At 37.1% G+C, this 25256-nt stretch overlaps 1 pseudogene; it reads left to right on the top strand.

The window, feature by feature from the left end:
* The first annotated feature begins 1164 nt into the window (after positions 1–1164).
* LOC129673298 (uncharacterized protein CFAP68-like) overlaps positions 1165–25256 on the top strand; it is a 54483-nt pseudogene continuing 30391 nt past the window's right edge.

Here is a 25256-nt window from a genome sequence, read left to right as displayed (position 1 = left end):
CTGTCCTTGGTGGTCATCCCATCGTACTGGCATCTTTCAAGTTTCTGGGGTTCCTCACTGCATTTTAATCAATAGAGTCTCCTGGACTCCCTTCAGAGGCTCCATTCTGGCCTCAGCATTTCCATGACCCCTTCATGCCTTCAAAAGCAGTATTACCTAAGTGACTCTTATGTTACTAAGTTTACCCGTCAGCCAGGGAAAAACCTCACCTACCTTTAGAACACACCTTCTGCTTCCTGATCCTGAGGAAACAATTCCCAGAAGATTTCACTTCAAGAATGTTGCTCCCATCTTAATCATGGCTAATTTCTCAGTTTCAGCTAATCACTATCAATTGTCCCAGTAACTTCAATGGAGCCAGTCTCTTGTTAATCGTGGTAACTCCTCAGCTGCTGCTAACCAGACACCACAGATTCTTCATACATTCACAAATTTACACAGAATTATCATAGATTGTAGTGACCCACTAGAGTCTTCCCTGCAAAACCTCACAAGCCAGGCCTCCATTATCTGTTATGATCCCATAATTCTTATCTTTTAAGCTTCTATATAACCGCTCACTGTGCTCCCAACACTCAGTGGATTTTAAGCTCAAAGTTGCAAAGCCATTATGCAACCCTCCCTAAAACATGGTCTTGCAGAAGTACCCCACTATGTTGGTACCAACTTCTCTCTTGAGGTTACCTTTGCTGTGGTGTCACACCATAACTCAAAAGCAAGCTGGAAATTTCACATCACGATTAATCGTCAAATTATGGAGGCAGGTGCTGATGCAAAAGACAAAGAAGAGTCCTACTTACTTACTCAGCCTGCTTTCTTCTAGAACCCACCCCACAAGTATTCAAATACACAAGGGACTAGGCTCTACCTAGTGAATTACCAATTAAGAAAATGGCCCAAAGGCTCGTCTACATCCCGATTGTATGGAAGTATTGAGGTTCCCTGCTTTCAGAAGACTCTGGCTTATGTCAGGATGACGTAAAACTAGCCAGTACAGGAGACTCCAAGATGGTGGCGAACAGTGAGCACCATTTCTGAAGGGCAGAAGATCCAAATCTCCAAAACCGGTGAGTGAATGGGTGGCTGAAGCCAGAGCATCAACTTTGAGGCTTCTCAGCCTAGAGGGGTCAACCCCTGAGCTGGGACATACCCCACATACACCCTATGTCTGAGAGTGGCCGACTATCTATTTCCTGCACTTTCAACTATACCTGCCCTGACTCCCGCGGCAACAGCTGCAACAGCGGTGGAGAGTGCATAACCCCAGGTACTGTGTACCTCCTTACTCTAACAAACACTGGACCTAAATCTGAGAGTTGAAAAATGTGGGCTCTCTGAACTTACCACATCATCTTACAAGGGAACTCACAGGCCCTCTGTGCTTTCCACAAAGGCCGGAGGGTGAGTGCTTCTCCAAGAAGGTACATACAGAGCCCCAGACTGGAGTCCCTCTACACTAGTCTCCAGACAGAGAATCCTTCCTCCCACCCCCACTGTGGGCAACCTAGGAATCTCTGGGACAGCGTTCACAACAATGAAGACCCTCTTCTGGCAGTCTCACTATGGAGTCCGGCCAAACAATTCCTGGAACCAAGATGACACATCCCAGACAGATCAGAACACTTGGAGCACAATAACGAGAAAGGCCTGTGGGCCACTGCGCCATTCAGGAAACCTGATCATACCCACTGTGCCTGTGAACAGATCCTCCACTACAACCCGCACTTAGACTTCTCCTTTTTACTTCACCCTTCCAGGCAGGCACACACCCATGCATACTCCTGCACTTGACCTTCCTCCCTTAGCTGCGTCTGAAACACCAACAACACCCACTCTCAAACCTCTCACATCTTCCTGAAGAATACTCCAGACTCCAGAGACAGACTGACCTAGTCTGCAGTACAGGCTCCAGTAATAAATAGTAAAGGCTGCTAACCATCAGGGGACTCAAGGCCAGGATAAGAACATATCCAACGAAAAACAGGACAACATGGATTCAGCAGCCACCCCACAAATCAATGGATATTTTAATTTATTGAAAACACAGGAAAATTATTTTAAAGCTATGCTTATCGAGTTATTAGAGGCAGGTAAAGAGAAAACAAACAAAACTCTCAAAGAAATACAGTCAAATATAGCCAAACGAATAGGGACACATAAAGAGGAAATGAAAAAAAAAAATGATGCCATCATAGAAAGACAGGAATCCAAATTCAAACAGATGAAGGAAATGGAAATGGTACAAGATGTGAAAACAGAATTAGAATCAATAAAGAAAACACAAACAGAGAAAACCCTGGAGCTGAAGAACTTAGAAAAAAGATCATGAACCACAAAGCTAAGCATAACCAGTAGAATACAAGAGATGGAAGAGAGAATCTCTGGTGCTGAAGATACAATTGCAGAAATTGATACATCTCTCAAAGAAAAAATAAAATCAGAAAAGGCCCAAACACAAAACATTCATGAACTCAAGCACAATGTAAAAAGACAAAATCTAAGAATAATAGGAATACATGATGAAGATTCCAAAGTCCAAAAAACATTTTCAAGAAAATCATAGAAGAAAATTTTCCCAACTTAAAGAAAGGGATGTCCACATACATACAAAAGGCCTACAGAACATCAAATAGACTAGAGCAGAAATGAAACTCTTCATGGCACATAATAGTCAAAACACTAAATCTAGAGAATGAAGGAAAAAAAGTAAAAGCAAGGCCAAGTAGCATATAAAGGTAGACCTATCAGAATCACACCAGACTTGTCAGTGGAAAACATGAAAGCCAGAAGAGCCTGAACAGATGACATGCAGACTCTAAGAGACCACAAATGCCAAACCAGACTACTATACCCTACAAAGCTGTCAATCAGCATAGATGGAGAAAACGAAATATTCCATGACAAAACAAACATAAACAATATCTACACAGCAACCCAGCCCTAAAGAAGATACTATAAGGAAAACTCGAATCGAACAAAATCAACCAAGAAAACACAGGACATAGATAACTTCACAACAAAAAGTCAAAGGAAAACAAGAAAAAAAAAAAAAAGCCACAGTATCACCACCAAATCCACAGTAAAAGGAACTAATATTCATTGGTCACTATTATCTATCAACATCAATAGACTCATCTCTCCAATAAAAAGGCACAGACTAACAGAATGGTTGTGGAAATAGGACCCAACATTCTGTTGCATCCAAGAAACACACCTCTGCAACAAAGACAGATAAAACCTCAGAGTAAAGGGCTGGAAATTTTTTTCAAGAAAATGGACCCCCCAAAAAAAAGCTTGCGTAGCTATCCTAATATCTAATAAATAGACCTTCAACCAAAATTAATCAAAAAGATTAGGAGGGACATAATTAAAGCTGAAATCACATATCAATCCCAATACCTTAATAGTGGGAGACTTCAACACTCCACTCTCACCAAGGGTCAGATCATCTAGACAGAAGCTTAATAAGGAAATAAGGTCACTTAAAGTGGTACTAAATCAAATGGACCTAATAGAAGTCTACAGACATTTCTTCCAAACTCAAAAGATTATACCTTCTTCTCAGCACCCCATGAAACCATCTCAAAAATTGTCCATATAGTTGGACATAAAGCAAAACTCAAAAGATACAAGAAGATTAAAATAATCATTTGTGTCCTATCAGACCACCATGGCCTAAACTAGATCCAAACAACAAAAATAACAAAGAAATGCATGGAAATTAATCCTCTCGAAAACTGGATCAGGGAAGACATAAAAAAAAAAGGAATTAGAAACTTCCTAAAATTCAATGAAAAACAAGGCACAACTTACCCAAACTTAGGGGACACAATGAAAGCAGTGCTAAGAGGAAAGCTCATAGCACTAAGTGCCTCCAGAAAAAAAATTGAGACTTCTCAAGCAACTTAATGGCATACCTGAAAGCCCTAGAAGAAAAATAGAAGCAGACGCACCCAAGAGAAGTAGACAGTTGGAAATAATCAAACTCAGAGCTGAAATCAATAAACTAGAAATAAATAAATCAATTCAAAGAATCAATGAAACCAAAAGCTTGTTCTCTGAGAAAATCAACATGATTGAAAACACTTAGCCAAACTAACTAAAAGGCAGAGAGAAACTATCCAAGTAAGCAAAATCAGAAATGAAAAAGGGGACATAACAACAGAAACAGAGGAAATTTATGGGAGCTCCACAAGGAGAGCAACAGAAACAAAAATCCTGGGCACAGGGGTCTTTTCTGAGACTGTTACTCCAATCAAGGACCATGAATGGAGATAACCTAGAAGCTCTGCACAGATGTAGCCCATGGCTGCTCAGTGTCCTCGGGGTTCTCTAGTAAGAGGAACAGGGGCTGTCTGTGACATGAACTCAGTGGCTGGCTCTTTGATCACCCCCCAGGGGGAAGCAGCCTAACCAGGCCACAGAGGAGGACAATCCAGCTAGTCATGATGATACCTAATAGATTAGATAAATAGATTAAACTGAAAGAGTCAGCTTATGGAATTTTACTACTTTACCTAACTTTTAGCATGGAAGTTAGTCTCAGAGACCTTGCAGAAACAGATGTTCTTACCACTGTCTGTTCTTAAATAGGGAAGTTTTCTGCAAGTGAACTATTGGGCAAATTTTTACTGACTGATGTTGTTTTTACTTTAAGGAAGTTGCTTCTGGCTTTTTGTTTTAAAAATGCTATCTGAGTGTTGAATAAACGAGTCTTGATCAGAATCCTGTCTTGACTCCATTCCTCCCATCTCTGTCCCTGTCATTCCCAGTCCCTCCTTCAGGTAACCCTGCTCAACTTGCCCTGTGGGGCAGGACATTAAACAGTCCCATCTCCCAAGGAAGTAGAAGCAGTTATCGAAAGTCTCTTTGAAAAAAAAAAAAAAAATCCCATGGTCTGATTGTTTCAGTGCAGAATTCTACCAGATTTTCAAAGAGCTGACGCCAATACTCTTCAAACTATTCCATAAAATGGAAACTGAAGGAACATTACCAGTCTCATTCTATGCCATAGTCACCTTGATAGCTAAAGCTCACAAAGACCCAACCAAGAAAGAGAAATTCAGACCTATTTCTCTTAGAAACATTGATGCAAAAATAATAAAATACTCCTAAACTGAATCCAAGAGTACATTAAAGATATCATCCACCAGGGCCAACTAGGCTTCATCCCAGGCATGCAAGGGTGGTCCAACATATGAAAATCAATCAATATAATTTACCATACAAACAAACTGAAAGGGAAAAAAAAAACACATGATCCTCTTCTTAGATGCTGAAAAGGCATTTGAGGAAATTCAACCCCAGTTCCTATTTAAAGTTTTGGTGACATTAGGGATACAAGGCATATATCTAAACAATATACAGCAAGCCTATAGCCAACATCAAACAAAAGGGAGAGAAACTTAAATCAATCCCACTGAAATCAGAGACAAGGCAAGGCTGCTCACTCTCTCCTTATCTCTGCAATATAGCCTTTGAAGTCCTAGCAAGAGCAATAAGACAAGTAAACGAGATCAACGGGATACAAATCAAAAAGGAAGAAATCAAAGTATCACTATTTGCAGATGATATGTTAGTATACATGAGTGACTCCAAAAATTTTACCACAGAATTTCTGCAGCTGATAAACACCTTCAGCAAAGTGACTGGATACAAATTAACTCAAAAAATTCTGAAGCCATCCTATATACAAAAGACAAAAGGGCTGATAAAGAAGTTAGGGAAACAACACCCTTCATAACAGCCACAAATAAGATAAAGTATCTTGGTGTAACTTTAACGAAGCAAGTGAAAGCCCTCCCTGCATGAAAACAAAACAAAATTCAAGTTTCTGAAGAAAGAAATGAAGAAGATATCAGAAGATGGAAAGATCTCTCACGCTCATGGATTGGTAGGATTAACATAGTGAAATGGCAATTTTACAAAAAGCAATCTACAATTCCCATCAAAATACGAAAAAAATTCTTTACAGAACTTGAAAGAACAATTGTCAATTTCATATGGAAAAACAAAAATCCCGGAATTGCTAAAACAATCCTGTACAAAAACAGATTTTCTGGAGGTATCTCCATACCTGATCTCAAGCTATACTATACAGCAACAGTCATACAAACTGCATGGTACTGCCATAGAAACAAAATGGTGATCAATGGAATCAAATAGAAGACATAAAACCATACACATATGAATACTTGATTTTTGACAAAGAAGCCACAACAATAATGTAAAAATTATAGAATATTCAACAAATGGTGCTGGTCTAACTGGATGTCTACATGTAGAAAAATGCAAATAGATATATATATTTCACCCTGCACAAAACTAAAGTCTAAGTTAAGCCTCAGTATAAAACCAGACACACTAAACTTGTTAGAAGAAAAAAATGGAGAAGAGCCTTGAACTCATTGGCACAGGAGACAACTTCCTGAACAGAACACCAACATCACAGGCTCTAAGATCAACAATCAATAAATCGGACCTCATGAAAGTGAAAAGCTTCTGTAAAGCAAAGGATACTGGCATCAGAACAAAATGACAGCCTACAGACTGGAAAAAGATCTTCACCAACCCTATATTGAAAAAAAGGCTAATATCCAGAGTATATAAAGAACTTAAGAAGTTAAATACCAACAAACCAAGTAATCCAATTAAAACTGGGGTAAGAGCTAAATAGAGAATTTTCAATAGAGGAATATCAAATGGCAGAGAAACAAAGAAATATTCAATGTCCTTATTTATCAGGGAGATGCAAATCAAAAGAACTCTGAGAATTCACCTTACACCCATTAGAATGGCTAAGTTAAAAAACTCAAGTAACAGCACATGCTAGAGAGTGTGTGGAGAAAGGGCAACCCTTCTCCACTGCTGGTGGGATGTAAACTTGTACAACCACACTGGTAATCAATCTGGTGCTTTCGCAGAAAATTAGGAATAGTGCTTCCTCAAGATCCAGCTATAACACTCCTAGGCATACATCTAAAATATTTTCAACTATACAACAAGGACATTTGCTCAACCATGTTCGTAGCAGCTCTATTTGTAATAGCCAGAAGCTCAAAAAAAATAAATAAAAATTAAAACAACAGCAACAACAACAAAAGCAACTAGCTGCCCCTTCTCAAAGGAATGGGTACAGAAACTGTGGTACATTTACACAATGGAATACTACTAGCTCTTAAAAACATAAAAATCATGAAATTTGCAGGTATATGGTAGAAACTAGAAAAGATCATCTTGAGTGAGGTAGCCCCAAAATAGCAAGACACACCTGGTATATACTCACACATAGTTGGTTATAAGCCATATACTATAGGATAAACTTATAGAATCAATACTCCTAAAGAAGCTAAACTTTGAGGAGGACCCTAGGGAAGATGTTCAATCCTCATTCAGAAGGACAAGTGCAATAGACACCAGAAGAGGGAGGAGACAGGGAACAGGACAGGAGCCTGCCACTGAGGACTCTGAAGGACTCTGCTGATATTGGGGTATTGAAGAAGAGGCTGAGACAAACTTTGGGCAGAATGCATGGAATTTTATGAAAGAAGGGAGAGATAGAAAGACCTGGAAGGGACAGTGGCTTCAAAAGGAGACCAACAGAGTAAAAAATAATAATAACTGAGCCCTGGGGTCCCTGAAGGAAATGATACCCCTATGAAGGATAATGTGTAGAGAGGACCTAAAATCCTGGCTCAGATGTAGCCTACAGACTCAGTCTCCAAGTGGGGTCCCTAATAATGGGAGCAGGGATTTTCTCTGGCATGAATTCAGTCTCAGGCTCTCTGATGACCTCCTCTTTCAGGGGGCCAGCTTTGTCAGGCCACAGACGAAGACAATGCAACCAGTCCTGATGAGACATGATAGGCTAGGGTCAGGTGAAAGGGAAGGAGGACCTCCCCCTATCAGTAGACTAGGGGAAGGGCATAGGGGGAATAGAAGGAGGGAGGGTGAGTTTGGGAAGTAGAGGACCACAGCAGGAGTACAAATTGAATAAATTGTAACAAATGATAATAAAAAAGGGGAAAAATACCTAGACCGTACAGAGTCAGTTGGATTAAAAGTTCAAGGTCATTCCCAGCTATTGAAAGAATTTGAGCCAATCTGAAACACAACAGGTTATGCCTTGAAACCTATAATAAGCAGATTATCTGATATTAATAATTACAGCAAAATATAAAAAATAACACTTTTAAACAACAGCAAAAAAAGATATTTAAATTGTGGAAATCCATATTGATGATCAAATACAACTTACTTTTTCAGAAGCTCTATGAATAGTAAGTTGCCCTAATATACAAAATGTATTTATTTCTCACATACACGTATGTACACTCTGGGAAGGTCATAAAACAGAACTCCTTAATGGCATGTAACAAGTTTATAAGGTATACTTTAATTTTAAGCTCCCTTTATACTAATAGTAAAGAAAAAATGTTATTAAATTCAGATAATAGTTACAAAGGGAAGTTCAGATTGAATAAGAAAATGAAATTTAAAGCATAGGGCTTTTAATCTTTTATTTACAAATTCTCATTATTGCCCTGTTATGCAGTGGATGCTTGAGATAAAGAAACATCATGGAGGAGGTTTATAGATGAAATCTTTTCTTTGGAAGTTGTTATTTGTTATAACTAATAGAGAGCTGAATACAGAGATACTTGAGCTCCATTGTGGTTTGTGGTACTGCATGAACACTCGCAGTCTCTGTGTGAAAGAACGATAATTAATGTGACGATCTGTAAAACGCTGCATGACAAGGGAGTTAGGACTTTGACATTCTTGATTTCCAGCCAGATGAGGAGTCGCATTTAGTCAAAGAGGATTAGCATAAAATGCCTTGAAGCACAGGGAACCCTTGATCCCAGGAATCGAAGAGTCACAACACAGAAAACAGCTCCCATTCAAGAAGACTCCCTTTAGAATGGAAAAAGATAGAATAAAATATTTTATTGAGAATATTAGGTAATTTTTTAGACAATGTTCAAATATTCTTTACACACACACACACACACACACACACACAAACACACAAACCTGTTCTAGCCTGTGATCTACAAATATTCAACAGTAATTATTGTGGTTTTTGTTATTACTAAGAAGAATGTAAGAACACCTCTTACAAATCATGGTGTTGGCTCAAAAACCACACTTAATATTCATCTTTTCAAACTCAAAGTAGAAGTGATAAGACATCATGTTTCCATTTGGAGCTATAATGAAATGGGTGTTCATAGTTCTACTATGGGTTATTGCTTTAACATTAAGGAAGAAAATGGGACAATTATTTTATTGTGTGACTAAGATAACTATTGGCTTTTATTATGGCTTTATTTTCAGTGACACCAATATTGAAATAACTACATCTCATGGGACACTTTCAGGTAGAATATTTTTAACTGTAACAAACTTGTGGTCAAAAGTAATTCTTCAACATGAAAATAATTTAGAAGGTTAAAACTTTACTTAATTATAATAAAAGCTTATATATTTCATGAATATAGATAGAGACACTGAGTTAATAATCAATTGGTGATACTAAATTTAATTATTTTAATGTTTGCCTTTATACTATTTGTTCTGAAAGGTGATTTACTTATTTGTATATATTTATTTGCTTTAAAAATGTTATACAATTATATTTAATACCCTTCTCATAAATTCTATTTTTCTATAAAGCTCCTCCCAGCTCTTTTCCACCACCTTACTCCAACTGCATGTTCTTTTTCATTTTTAGAAAAATATAAAAACAAACAGCAACAATATAGAAAGAAAAACTTCAAAAGACAAAAAAATCCAAACAAAGCCATACACAGTGTCAATCAATCAGTCAGTCAATCAAAGAAACAAAAATCCAAACACAAACAGATTCGATTTTATATTAGCCAGTGGGAATCAATTGCGAATAACCTCCTGTTTAGGGGTAGGACTTGATGCTTCCTTCCCCTTCTCTGTACCAAGATTCTGTGTGTCCTAGTTTGTTCAGGACTTGTTTATACCGTTACAATGTGGGGGTTCATATGGGAACCAGTCCTATTGTATCTAGATCATCTTGGAGTCATTCATCACTCTGGTTCTTACCATATGTGGACTTTCTCAAGCACATATGTCCCTGAGCCGTGAGAGAATGTGTGTTATAAAAAGTAGTCCGTTTAGTCCTGCGTGATGCATGGTCTCTCAGTGTCTGCACTCTGTCCAGTTGTGGGATCTATATTCTCTGAGGAGAGACGAATGATGCAATGAACTATGGGTATAATAATCTGCTCTTAGGTCTTCTTTTATGTTCATTTAGCAAGAAAACATTAGTAAATTTTTTCACAGGGCCCAGGAACTGTCTAGTGTCCCAAGTTCTTGGCTATTTTAACAGTGTCAGGAATGGGTTTCATCCCATGGAGTGGAACATAAAACCAGTCAAAATGTGGAGAGTTACTGTCAAAACATTTGTGCCGCTTTTGAACCAGAATATATTGCTGACAGGAGAATATTGTTTGTCACAGATGTAACAGCTATGCAACTTTGATAATTACCTTTCTCTTTCTGTAACATGCATAGTATCTTCCAGCACAGCTTACGCTACTAAGTAGTGATAAAACTTCTAGCTGGACATTGGCTTTATTTCTTCATATTTGAAGGCATGAGTGAATGATATCTTCAACAGCAGGGCCTTACTAACAGGGTGGAGGGTAGCAATAGGACTGGCAATAGCCTGTGATGCTATGTGTGGAAAGGGAGGGCTCCATGGAGGCTTTGTCCAAATGAATAAAATGTAACTCTACCTGGTGACAGACTTTCACTTGATCGTATGTGATATCTAGTGATACACTACATTCCTGATTATAGGGGAACTCCATTTAAATCCCGTATACATATTTTTTCAGAAGCAAGTCTCCATGTAGATTTTTAAGGCATGAAAAAAAATTAATGTAATGCTCCATAAAATATTTATATAATTTAAAATAAAAATATGAAATGTTATATGAAACATTGTTTCACTAATTTAAAACAAGGTTATTGAAATATAATTACAAACAACCTGAACATTATAAAATGCACAAGTAAATTTTGATGAGAAAGGAAGAACACATTTAGTAATATATTTGCCATCATGACTCTCTTACCATTTTCTTTTTCTTTTATCCATATAGATTTTCAATAGTATTTACTGTTAGTTATCTTTCCCTCCTTATAGTCACTCCTTTACCTTGACCTTCCACTCAGCTCCCCACGTTATCCTGCTAACCAAGCTTCCTATGCTTTTCTTTATAACACCATATTTCATTCCCATAGTTCAAAGCTGCTCTTCCCTCACCTGGTCCCTTCCAAGTTGCCTACACACTCTTGGTCTTGGATACCAGACTCGGGTTGATTGTTTCCAGCTACATCAATTTACCTGAATTTTTCATAATTTTAATTTTCTTTACAGTTTAATACTTTTATTAACCACTCATTAATCGATGAACATCTAGTCTGTTTCTAACTCCTGGCTATAATGAATAAAGCAGCAAAATACAGAAACCTACTACTATAAACTTTATAAAAAAATAAAGATTGTTTAAATAGAGTCAACTTATAATGGAGGATATAATACCTCAACTATATATTTTTTTCCCACCAAATAAAACTTCCAGTGCCAGAATTGTTGAAGCTTTTGACAAAGGGAATTCAAAAACTCCCTACACCATAATCCATAATCAGAGGCTATTTTCTGGGCTGTTGATTATTTTCTATAAATTAATGATAATCCCTTATTGCTGAAGACATAAATAATTTATGTCGTTAAATAAAACCTAAACTTTTAGCCAGCTAGAAGTATCACTCCTGCTGACTTGCATTCATGTCTCTTCAAGCTAAGTTGTAAACTGCTGGAGGGAAAAATAATCATCAATATCATCCAGCTGCAAATCCTGTGACCTACTCCTGAGACCTGCCTGCATGATATAAAGGTTCAATAATGGTACAGATTATACTGGAGTAACCAGCTACCTCTCAGTTGGATTTAAGGCTCACTCCTTGAAATGAAACCAATGCCTTATACTCTTCAAGAATTCAATAATCTTAGATTAGATCTTTTGTGAATCTAGAGAAAAACTTACTACTATTATTCTGCTAAATTAAGTGTTTTAGTTACTTTTCTATTGCTGTGCAATGATAGCATAATCAGGGCAACATATAGAAGAACACGTTTATTGGGGTTTGTAGTTTCAGAAGATGAGTCCATGATCATTTGGCAAAGAACATTCAGAAGGTAGGCAGTCATGTTACCATGTAAAGCTGTCCCTTATATATGTTTCACAAGCATGAGGGAAAGAGAGAGAACTGACAGAATGGCATAGACTTTGAAACCTCAAAACCCAAACCCAGTGACAATTCCTCCAAGTAAGCTCCACACCTCATCATCCTTCCCAAACACTTCGAACTGCGGACCAAACATGCAAATACATCAGCCTATGGAAGGTACTGTTATTCAAACTACCACATGGACATAGCTATGAAATGACTTCTAAGGACATATTGCAGTATTTATAGAAAAGAGTAACATTTAACCCTCATCAGAGAATCTTATTCTTGAAGTAGATGGTAATTAACAAAAAGGATCCATAACTAATAACAGAGAATGAGAGAACTTGTAATACTCAGTATTAATAGGATGTCTTTATCAAATCCCTCCCCTCAAAACTCAGGGATCTAGGCTGAAGAGTAGGTGAAAAGATAGAAAATTCAGAAATGGCAGATGACTTAGGAGACGATGTTTCCAGACATAGAGGGATGAATACACAGATGAACTCGCAGTGACTGTAACAGTATGGAAAATACATGCATGCATGTGTTCAAGTCAGACAGAATCCCAGTACTGGAAAGAGAATGTGCACACTAATTCCCATCTCTAACTAAGAAAGTATTTGCAGTTGGTGTCTGCTGGCAGGAGGGAATCATTTTTCTTCAATGGAGTGGCAGTGAGTGTTCAATTGAGGATAGGCCCATGCCCAGGAGAAACTGGTCAACACAAAATAGGCTCCATATTTGTGTGTGTGTGTGTGTGTGTGTGTTGTGGTTTTGTTTATTTTGTTTGTCTTAATGATTTAATTTTTTTCCCAGTTTGTCTTTTGATTTTTGTTTGTCTGTGATTCAAGCTACTACTAGAATCTATGTAGAGGTCTATGATCTAAGCTGCTACCAACTGCTATGGGAAGGAAAGTTTTTTTTTTTTTTTTCTCCTCCCAGTGGTATCTATGACTGTAGACTCGTAACTGAAAATGAGAGAGGTTGAAAGCTTCTGTGACAACATTCTGCCTTCCCTCTCCTACACACATACATATATATATGTGTGTGTGATAGCTTTGAAATTGTGATAGAAATGCTGAAGTATATAGCTCTTCACAACTGACGAGTTCTGGCAGGGGTGGTAGTGTTAGTGGTTCAGGGAGACAAGAAAGGACTCCATTTCCTTAAGGGGCTGTCCTTTGGAAGTTTGACCGTGCACCAATGAGGATGAGCAACACAAACTGGACTTGGTGATGTGTGTGCTTGTGTGTTTGTTTATGTGTGTGTTTGTGCATGCATGTTTGTCTGGGGGAGTTCAAGGGTGAGAGTGGGAGGGAAGCCCTGGAAGAAATAGAAAGTGAATGTGATCTGGTAGTACTATACAAAATTCCCAAAAAATAATAAAATTATTGTATTGGAAAAAAAATGCCAGAAGTCACTCTTAGCCCACATACCATATGAATACATTTACATGAAATATACAGGGTAGGCAATTCCACAGAGGAAAAAGGATGTGAATTAGTGGTTGCAAGCAGCTGGAAGGGGGAAGAGTAGGTAGTGACTATGGACTCATTAGGGGAAACTCTTTGATGGTGATAAAAATGTTCTGAAAGTAAACAGAATAGATTTTAAAGAAAACACATCTGTTTGAGCTATCAATACAGATTACAAAACATTCAGAGACCAAGTAAATGGCGAAAATAAAATACAAATTATCTTTAGTAAATGTTTTTCTGGGTCATGTTTGCCAGCTAAAGTGGATTTGAGTAACAAAACTTATACAATCAAGAGCAACCACAATCATTCTTGAAACCCATCACTGTCCAAGAGGCGGGGCTTTGTTATGTGTTTCACTTCTTTTGCTTTCATCACTAAGCCTTGTCCAGATACCATCTATTTATTTCTATTATCAAACTTACTGATATGTGTGGAAAAATATTTAAAAGTAATTAAGTGTGGAATAAATTAAAGCAATAAAAGATCACAGAACTTAAATCTAAAGCTGCAGAGAAGATTTTGATTTGTAAAGAATAGATTCTGAGGGGCTAGAGAGATGGTTTGGAGGTTAATAGCACTGACTGCTCTTCCCTCTTTCAAAGGTCCTGAGTTCAATTCCCAGGAGCCACGTGGTGGCTCATAACCATCTATAATGAGATCTGGTGCCCTCTTCTGGCATGTAGGCACACATGCAAGCAGAATGTTGTATAAATAATAAATAAATAAATCTTTTTTTTTTTAAAGCAATAGATTCTGGTATGATTATTGACAATAGAGCAGAAACAACCTAACAAAATAAATTCACCCACTATGTACAAGAATTTAGTGTAAATCATTTTAAATCTCTGTGTATATATAACCATAATGGATTCACAAAATATATATTAACATTTTATATATGTATATGAACATATATAATTCAAACATAGAATTTCACGCAGAATGTTTTCACTTCTCAATGAATATTGTTTTAGTTGTATGCTACATATATAGTTTCAAATCATATATAAGTGTGTAATCTGACGTAATAAACTGTAAATTCTTGTATAAGTAATGAAACTCTGTGTACATATTGTACAGGTATCTAGGTGGTTGCCAAACATGTTTCAACAGTGTTATTTATCATTTCTAAGGATTTATTTAATTTTTTAGAAAGTATTAGATTTCTGAAATTCAGTCTAATTCATCATATTTAAAATTCTTTCTAACTTTACTCAGACCTTCTTTCCTCCCTATCCAAGTTGGTGTCCACTGTTTTCAAAAACATAGAGTCAAATGTGCAATTTCCATGTACTCTCTTGTACGTGTCCATCTACCAGAAAATGATTGACCTGACAATTTGTCTGTGTTTGGAGGGAGAATCATCAAACCTTTAAAAATTTGATCCTCCATTCCTCTAGCAGCTATCAAACAGCTTCTCAAGGAGGAGTAAGAATCTGTGCCCATATCTACCATCTACGGTGAGAATTTATCTGGCTTGAGCCTGCATAATTCTTGTGCATAAGTGCAACTGTGCTGCTGTGTCCAAAAAGCACATTTTCTTTAGAGCCATCCACTTTATCTAGCTCTTATGATCTTATATCCTCTCTTCCATGATGAATGATTATGAGAGGACAGGATATAACATAGATGTCCCGTTTTGGGCAGCGGATTCCAGTCTCTTATTTTCTACACTTTGACCAGTTTTGAAATGCTGTATTGTCATTTACTGCAAATAGAAGATTGTTTTATGGAAGTTGAGAGATGTATTAATCTCTGGTTGTAATGGTAAATCTTTAGGAATTGTTTTAATATTATATTCCCTATGGCGTATGACAGACTTGTCTAGCAATAGGTTCTTAGGCACCAATTATGGTGTCAAGTATCAGTTTCATCTTGTGGAGTGTGCTTTAAATTAAATATGGAAGTGGTTGATTAGTCCCATAATATTCCGTCTAGTATTGCTCCAGTGGGCATATATTTCTAGACCAGTTATTATTATTGCTCCCAAGGTTCATAGCTCAAAGGAATTGATTATTACTTTCCTCCTAAAGTATCATACCTATTATGTGCCTTCACTATGACAAGTAGCCAATAAAAATAAAGCTCCTACTTCAATACCAGCTTAATTTCCCCATGCTCTATGCCTCAAATATTTTGTCTTTTCAGCAATAGTCTGATTGTTAAATTCAGAAAGAAAAACAGAAGCACTGGCGATATCCTGTACTGTTCGGGGTTTATGATTCTTTTCTGACCAACACCTCCAAAAGAGGAAATTCATTGCTGGCACTGTGGATATTTATTACCTTGTTGTCAAGGAGGGGCATTGTCACTGAATTAACTACATTCATGTTCGTTTTCATATATGTGTATGCACATAATTTAGGAAGCTTCCTCCGTAGTAGGATTCCATATGACTTCTGGGAAAGATCGCTAGTGTTAGTTATCCCTCCCTTTAAACTCTCCTCCGCCATGCTTTACCAGCCTTCACGTCTTTTCACCTTTTCTAGTCTATTTTTCATCATTGCCCCATTCTATGTCCTCGTTTTTAACAAAATCTCAATTGCTCGATTTTTCCAATAAAGACTTGGGAGTCACATGCTGGAGTGGAAGTCTGCCAGCTCAGAGAGGCAGAAAAAGCACACAGAGGACCTTCATCCTCAGCCAAGGTCAAAAGGGAAAAGCTCTTTCTCCATACTGTCTCAAAAATCTCTCAGACCAAATGTGCTTTCCTTCTACTTCCTTTGTGTCTCTCTAATTTCTCTATCTGTCCTTCTAACTTCCTCTTAATCCGTATGTTTTTTTTTCTTTCATATGTTCACTCCCTGCAAACTGGTTGCTTGCTCTGCCTCTTGATCTAGGGCTAATTTTTTTTTTATGTGAGTATTATTATTATTTAGAGTTTATTCACTTTGTATTGCAGTTGTAGCTCTCTCCCACATGCCCTCTTGGTTCCACCCTCCCTTCCTCTTCCTATGCTATCCCCTTTCCCTAGTCCACTGATAGAGGAAGTCTTCCTTCCCTATTGTCTGACCCTAGCCCATCAGGTCATATCAGGACTTCCCGGATCCTCTTCTTTTGTGGGCTGGCTAGATAGCTCTGAAAGGGAAAAGTGTTCATGGAAAAGGCAACCGAGCTCATGTCAGAAACAGCCCCTGCTCCTCTTACTAGGAATTCCACGTGGAGACTGAACTATCTATGTGCCATATTTGGGCAGGGACTCTGTATCCTCTCTATGTAGAATCTTTGGTTGATGCATCATTCTCTGCAGTCCTCCCTGGGCCCTGATTCTTCTATGGCTTTGTTGGTTTCATCCGGTGGCTCCTGTCCCCTCCCGGTCCTTTTATATACCCCTTCATCCAAAAGACTCCCTGAGCTCTGTCCAAAGTTTGGCTGTGAGTCTTGTCATCTGCTTCAATCCCCTGCTGGTTGGAGTCTAGATCTTATATTTAGCGTATATGCTAGGACTGAACCACCCCACAACTAGAAAGAGGTTTTTCCAGTAAACAACACAATCTCAGGGGTCACAGTATAATCAAATATCTTTCAATATTTCCCCTCCTCCTGGTAAGTGTCTCAGCACCATGACTACTTACTCATGGGCATTTCAAATTAGACACTCATATTCAAAGTTTCAAAACTAACTTTTATTCACAAATAATAGAAAGCATGTGGCATTTCTCTTTCCTGGTATTGGTTATCTCGATTAGAACGATTTATTTAAACTGTGTTTATGTATATGTGAATTCCATTTGTCTTAACAGTTAAATGTAAGAATGTATTACAAATTTTATCCATTGATTAGTTGATGGGCCTTGTGCTATTTCAAATTCTTATGTGTCAATAGAACAGACATGAACATAGATGAGTTGTGTATCTTTGCAGTAGATATAAGTGTATATGCCTAAGAGCAGTATATGTAGATCATGAGATAGATTTATTTTTCACTTTCTGGAGATGTTCCACCTTGTTTTCCATATTGGCAGCATGAGTTCACACTGCCAGAATTGGTGAATAAGTGTTTGCCTTTCCTTGAATCCTCTCTAGCATCTGTTCTCAGTTGATTTTGAGACCTTAACTATTTTGACTTGGATAACGGGAAGTTTTGAAGTAGTTTTAACTTGCATTTCCCTGGTGGCTAAGGATGTTTAGCAGTTTTAAAATTAGTATCTCATTTTTGGAGAACCCTTTTTAAATTCTTGACCAAATTTTAATTGAGTTGTTTTTTGATTTTTATTTTTTCTGAGCTTTTTAAATACATGCTAGATGGAAATTTTATGTCAAATGTTAAAGATTATTTCCAGTATTGTGTTCTGTTTCATTACTTGAGTGATGATGTCTTTGTTGTATAAAAGCTTTTTTTTTTTTTTTTTTTTTTTTTTTACTTTAATGAGGTTCCATTTATGAAGTATTGATCTAAATGCCTATACTACCAAGGTCCCGGGCAGAAAGTTCTTTCCTGATGCGATGATTTCAGGCATATTGCCTACTTTCTACTCTATAAAATTAATGGTGTTTGTTCTTACGTTAATACCCTTGATTCACTTGGAGTTGAGTTTTGTGCCTATTAAGAGGTAACAATCATGTTTTGTGCCTCTACATGTGGCTATCCAGATTGAACAGCTCCATTAGTTGACTGTGTAGTCTTTTCTTCAATACTGTACAATAAAGTCTTTCATATGTACAGCAAAATTATAAGATGTTGTCTTTACAACATTTAAAAGTAAAATATGAGAAACACATATATATTAACATAATTTTTATCATGTGGAATGTATTAGACATAATTGTATTTTTTTCTTTAGCATTGCTATGGCTTTCTTTACATCAACACCACTACAAAAAATGAACAATGTGTGAAATTACATTTACATAATGCCTTCAGTATCAACAGCCAAATGGAACTTCTATTTAAAGTTATAATTTCTGTGATTATTATTGTACACAGTGAACAAAGCATTACAGATCAATATTAACCAAAAGATCTATTTGATATAATGCTGTGGTTGTACAGTTTATTTAAATTTAAAACTTTTAAAATATGAGTTTTTCTTTACATTTGAATTTTCTGTTTATAAACATATTAATCTAGCCCTAGAAAAGAACATTTTATGCATTTCCTCATTACTGTTTTTTTTTTAATGTTTCATTTTCTTTGATGGCTTGTTTTTTTTTTGTTTTTCTTATTAAAAATCAACTCTATCTAAAGTACACACATACACATAATATCGAATTCTCTGTGAAACTAGAAGTTATGAGAAGACTTATCTTTGTTTCCATGTAGGAATGGAAAATTACACTCTACACATGTGAATGTGACTTATCAGTGCCTTTCCATGATGCAAGAAGAATTCTGTTTGTATGGAATTTTCTACTGAGTTAGCTGTGAGTTGTCTGAGTAGGCTACACTCACTGTGCATTCCACTGAGGAGGCCCCGTTAACTCTTTCTTATGACAATTACTGTCACATGAATGACATGAGGATGCTTAAGCTTATTTAAGATCTCATCTATATTGATTTAGGCCACACTCTGTGGCCAGTTCAAGTTAGGAACTGAGCCTCAAGCTAAAGATTAATGGAAGAAGTTCAAGGTTTAGTAGTGACTGTCTTGACATGTGTGTGGGCACAAGGTGGGAGGAAGCACCAGGATTACATCAATCTAATTCATACGTGTGTACCTAAACAGATACTTATTCTGAAAGAGGTGTATTTGTAACTCCAAGAATACTTGAATGTAAATATGAACTCATACTTTATAGAATATAAAATTGATAATTAAAATTTTATACCTTAATTCTAAAGTCCAAACTTTTTCATTACTACTACTATTTACAATTTATTCACTTTGTATCCCAGTTGTAGCCCCCTCCCTCATCTCCTCCCAGTCTCACCCTCCCACCTCTTCCTCCCCTATCCTTCTTCCCTAGTCCACTGATAGGAGGAGCCGTCCTCCCCTACTGTCTGACCCTAGCATATCAGATCCCATCAGGATGGCCTGGAATTTTTAAAAAGAGATTTAAGTTGGAATGGGTTCACAAGGAAGAACCCCTTTTATCACTTATGGCACAGCTCTTTGGCAATGCTTTGTAAAATCATTAACCATGTCTGCATAACTCAGATGACTCATCTGCACCTAATATTACTCACTCCATTCGTATTTTCTCACAACTCTTTTTGAATTCTCCAGTCAATTGGACCAGACTAAAAACATCTTTCCTGTGAGGGTCTTTTGAACTTTCTTTTCAATGGTTAACTTTTGTAGTTCAAGATTTTAGTGTTAGATTGTTAGTTATCAATTATTACTTAACAAACTTATAAACATATATTTCATCATACTGACGAAATATAGTTTCAGTCTGGTACAGATATAAGGAACACCTTTCATAGTAGTATCTTATGGGTTAATAATATTTATTGTTGATTTATCTTTTAGTTAAGCAGTGGTTATTCCTAAACCAGATGCATACACAAATCACCACACAGAGACTAGGATTTATTTAATTATCCTAGAGCACAATGCTAAGCAATAGTTACTCCATCCTAAACTTCCAAGCCTGCATAGTTTCCTACTATTCAGATTTCACCCATTATACTTGCTTTTAGTCATATCTTAGGTCTGGTTCATCTCTTCTCATGGTCTGAAGTCCTCTCCTGCTGATCTTGTTTTCCTTTCTTCCTCCTTGCTTCCTTCTCCTCTCCAGACCAGGATGTCCCACACTATTCTCGAAATTGCTCAGCATTGTCGTTTTTTGTTTTATTGACAATACAGAGAAAAAATGGTGGCATGTTTACACTAACTTGAGACAGGTGATGCTTAGAATAAGCATCACAATGCAGTGTACCGATTGAAACCAGGTAGTGGGTAGAGAAATCAGTGTTTGAATGAACAAGGCTAAAGTGTATACATTTCACAAGAACATTATACCAACAATATTATTTTTTTTAACAATTTATTCACTTTGTATTCCTACTGTAGCCCACTCCCTCATCTCCTTCAGGTCCCTTCCTCCCTCTAATAGTGTACTAAAATGGGAACTCTTTTTCTCCTACTATCAGACACTAGCCTGTCAAGTCTTAGCAGGACTGCCTGAGTCCTCTTCCTCTGTGGCCTAGTAAGACGACCTTGCCACAACGAAGTAAATTACAGGCAACCAAGTTCATGTCAGAGACTGCCCCTGCTCCCTTGGGGACTCATTTGGAGACTGAGCTATAAGCTACATCTGAGCAGGGGGTCTAGGTCCTCTCTATGCATAGTCCTTGATTGGTGCATCAATTTTGCAGACCCACCTGGGGACAGATTTTTAGGCTTTTTTGGTCTCCTTTTGGAGCTCTTGTCCCCTCCAAATCCTCCTCTCCTTTCCTGTTCATAAGATTCCTTCCACTCTGCCCAAAGTTTGGTTGTGGGTCTCTGCATCTGCTTTAATCCCCTACTGGGTGGAGTGAAACTTGCAAGCAAATGGATGGAACTAGAAAATACCATACTGAGTGAGATAACCCAGAAGTAGGCAGACACACATTGAATATACTCACTTATAAGTGGATATTAGCCATATAATTTAGGATAAACATACTAAAATCTACCTTCATAAAGAAGCTAAAAAAATAAAAAAGGAGGACCTTGGGGAAGATGCTTAATCCTCATTCAGAAGGGAAAACAGGATAGACACCAGAAGCAGTGGAAGAGAGGAAACAGGACAGGAACCAATATCATAGATATCTTCTGAATGACTCAAAATTGTTTATTTTTATTTTTCAGACTATTAGTAAAGTTATGAGGGACTTATATTACACACACACACACACACACACACACACACACACACACACACTGTATTTGACCTAATAAGGGCAACATTGATTTAAAACAGAAAAAGATAAATATTAGCCAAGGAAACCATAAACCTTTTAAAATGTATTATCAAGTGATCAATGTAGGAATAACTAACCAGTGCCAAGAAAAATGCTTAAAGACCTTGCCAAGAGGCCAGATGCTCCCATTGCTAAATTATCTCTCACAGATTGGCACTACATCCTACAACTGGCATGCCTATAGGTGTCATCCATACTGCAGCGCCATACACATTCAGCTACCTATTTAAAAATAGTTTACTTAATAGTTTAAAGTGCATACTCCCTGTACACTTGTTTGAATCTCCTAGGAGATGTATACATTTCCTAAAATCAGGCACAAAAATAGAATGACACTTGCAAAATGTACTTGCTTCATGTAAACAGGTTGTCAGATAAAATGATATATGATTCAACGGTGCCAACCCTTCCTACCATCACTTACGTCTTGTGTGTGTTCAACCCCAGTCTGAAGTGCTGGCTTAGAAAAAGAGGAAAGAGAAAGCTCATCATACTGTGTTAAAATGTCGACACGTTTTGTAGTGAGCACTTTAGGAAACAACAAAATGAACTTCCTAAATGTGTAGTTGAAGTATTTTAATATTGTAGAGAAATACTTTAGAGAAATATTTATAACAAGAGAGGGAAGCATTCAATAGCTCCTACATAACTGAATACTCTATGAAGTATTTTAAATAGGAGAGGCTCATTCTAGCATTCTTTGACATTCTGCAAACAGTTTCATCTTTATGTTAAATATGGGACAATTTCTTTCTGATAAAGCAGATGAAGGTAGGAAACAAGAATTATTAAGTATATTAGGGAAATAAAAGAATTGTGTTAATTTAAATTTTTTTGCTATGGCACTTTTTTTTCTAAACATGTTAAAAATATTTCAAAATTTTGAAATTGGTTTATTTAAGGATAGTAAAGCCTTTGAAATTATTATTTTTCATTTTGGGGAAATTATGTTTATTTCCTCAGTATCTCAGAACATTTTGCCAAGTGAGACAAAGGAACAGCATAATCCATCACAGAAAGTTATGAGGCACATGCACAATAGGTCTGAAACATATTGCTATAGTTATTTTTTAATGTACTTAACAGCTTTCTATAGTGTAGGTAGAAACTCTACTTGGAACGAGTTGTAAGGAAAGAAAATATTTAACATTATACTGAGCGGCAGCTCATGCTGGTGATAATCATGATGGTATACATTGTGTAAAGAAACAAAGAGAACACAATTCAGTTTTCCTGTGTAGGTAGGCTACTGAAAACTCTAGGTAAATTTCATAATCTCATGTCAAGCATGTGTCTTGAAACAAGAAGTAAAATAAGTTCTGTCAGTCAGGTGATGTCATCTCTGGGTGTGTGTTATTCTGCAGCAAACATTGCTCATGTCAGTGCCTGAGAATCAAAGTCTAATGAAGTGTGTATTAAAAGAACGCAATGAAGTGTCATGGTCCCACTGTACTTAATAAAGCCTGTAATGGCTTTTGAGATGCGAGCATGTAACCAGGAATACATGTGCATTTGAGTGTGAAGTTGATAATATCTCCGTAAGGCCTTGTTTGTGGAAACAGTGTATAATTTATTTTACTTAAAAATCAAATTGATATTTTATATGGCTTTTGCATAATCGCATTTGAATTTTCAGGATTCATGTCTCAAATATAATTATCATGCAATATTTAAGCTAAGGCTATGCAAGATGATAACAAGCTACTATACAAGATGTACATGTACATATACATATATATGTACATGTGTATACACGCAAATACATATTCGCAAAAAAAAAAAAACAGCTACCAGTGGAAAACAAATATGAGTTTTCCTTGAAATGCTATACTATTATTATTAAATCAATAAGTGCCAGATTTAAAGAGACTTGTGCAGTGCAATATTATTTTCTTTAGCTAGACTGAAGACTTTCCCCTGGGACCTTGTTTGCCAGGAAGAATTCCGGGCTGGAGACTATCAGCAGCTGGCATGATAATGAGTCCACCTCACTGCAAATGAGTTCATTATTATTCCATTCCTGCTGCCTTGTAATTCACAGTTGCATGGTATCTATCCATAAATAAAAAATAGGTATTGTGCACAGCTGAGCTCTAGTGATCTGTAAGAACTGTATTTGCTCCTTGTAGAGCTCCTATCCTTTCCATATCATACTAACTTCCCTTCTTTCATATGATTCCCTGCACTCTGCCGAGGGTTTGGTTATGAGTCTTAGTGTCTGCTTTGAAACACTGCTAGGTAGAGTCTTTCAGATGCCTTTTGTGGTAGACTCCTGTCATAAGTTCAAGGCACAAATATATCTGGGCACAGGGTCTTTTCTGAGACTGAAACTCAACCAAGGACCATCTATGGATATAACCTAGAACTTCTGCTCGGATGTGGCCTGTGGTAGCTCAGTAACCAAGTAGTTTTCCAAAGTAAGGGGGACACGGACTATTTCTAACAGGATCTCAAGGGCAGGCTGTTTGACACCTCCCCCCAGGGGAGGAGCAGTCTGTTAGGCCACAGAGGAGGACTTTGCAGCCAGCCCTGAAGATACCTGATAAAACAGGGACAGATGAAATGGGAGGAGGTCCTCCCCTATCAGGGGACTTGGAAAGGGGCAGGGAGGAGACCAGGGAGGGAGTGTGGGGTTGGGGAGGGAATGAGGGAGCGGGATACAGCTGGGACACGGAGTTAAGAAAATGTAACTAAAAAGAAAAAATAAAAAAAAAAAAAAAAAAAAAAAAAAGAACTGTATTTGCAAACAAAAGAACAGAGTAGCAAGCAAAAGCAAATGGAGCTACCAGGTGAGTGAGGAGAAGAGAATCAGGGGCTTTACAAGCAACTGAAAGAAAACAAAACTAATTTTAAAAATAAGAGTTAGCCATTCTAATGCTCATGTTTGCAACCAACAAACAAATCAGCTTTGTGTTGGTATTTGATCACTTAGGTGAAAAGATTATGTATTTTTTTTCTAGAACTATAATAGTTTATATAAAGTCTCACATTAGCACAGCAAAAATAACTCTATTTATGTGTGCTAGTAAATTATTAGACACCCCTAAAATTGAAAATAATAGGTTTTCATTCCAAAAGGATTTTCTGATTTTAGTATAAGACGGAACACAGTTGGAAACGCTGCAGATGAAAAGTCATCTTGATTCAGGTAGTATTGAGATAATTCACACAAGAGTTGAGTTGAGATAGTAAATTTTTTTTTATCTAGTTTTAGAAATGGAAATTAAATGATTGAAATGAAGTTAAACAAATCTAGAATGTTTCAAAATAAGATCAAGAAAAAAGTATTCCAGATTACAGGTGACATTTAAATTCTGCTACAAGTGTTTTCCAGTATATGAAAGCTGTTATGGGAAAAACTTGTTGGCTGTTCAGTGTAGACCACTCTAAAGTAAATTGGAACGTGAGCAACGTAATTTAAGAGACACACATGGTATATACTCACTCATATAGACTTATAAGATATGATAAGCATAATGAAATCTATACACTGGATTTGGAAAGGGGCAGGGAGGAGATGAAGGAGGGAGGGAGGGAGGGTTTGGGAGGGAATGAGGGAAAGGGATACAGCCGAGATACAGAGTTAATAAAATGTGACTAATAGAAAGAAAGAAAGAAAGAAAGAAAGAAAGAAAGAAAGAAAGAAAGA

Source organism: Psammomys obesus, unplaced genomic scaffold, assembly GCF_907164565.1.
Source record: "Psammomys obesus unplaced genomic scaffold, mPsaObe1.curated_primary_1811, whole genome shotgun sequence".
In the NCBI taxonomy this organism is placed as follows: Eukaryota; Metazoa; Chordata; class Mammalia; order Rodentia; family Muridae; genus Psammomys; species Psammomys obesus.
The sequence above is the reverse complement of the archived record's forward strand: the minus strand, read 5'-3'. Positions and strand labels throughout refer to the sequence as shown.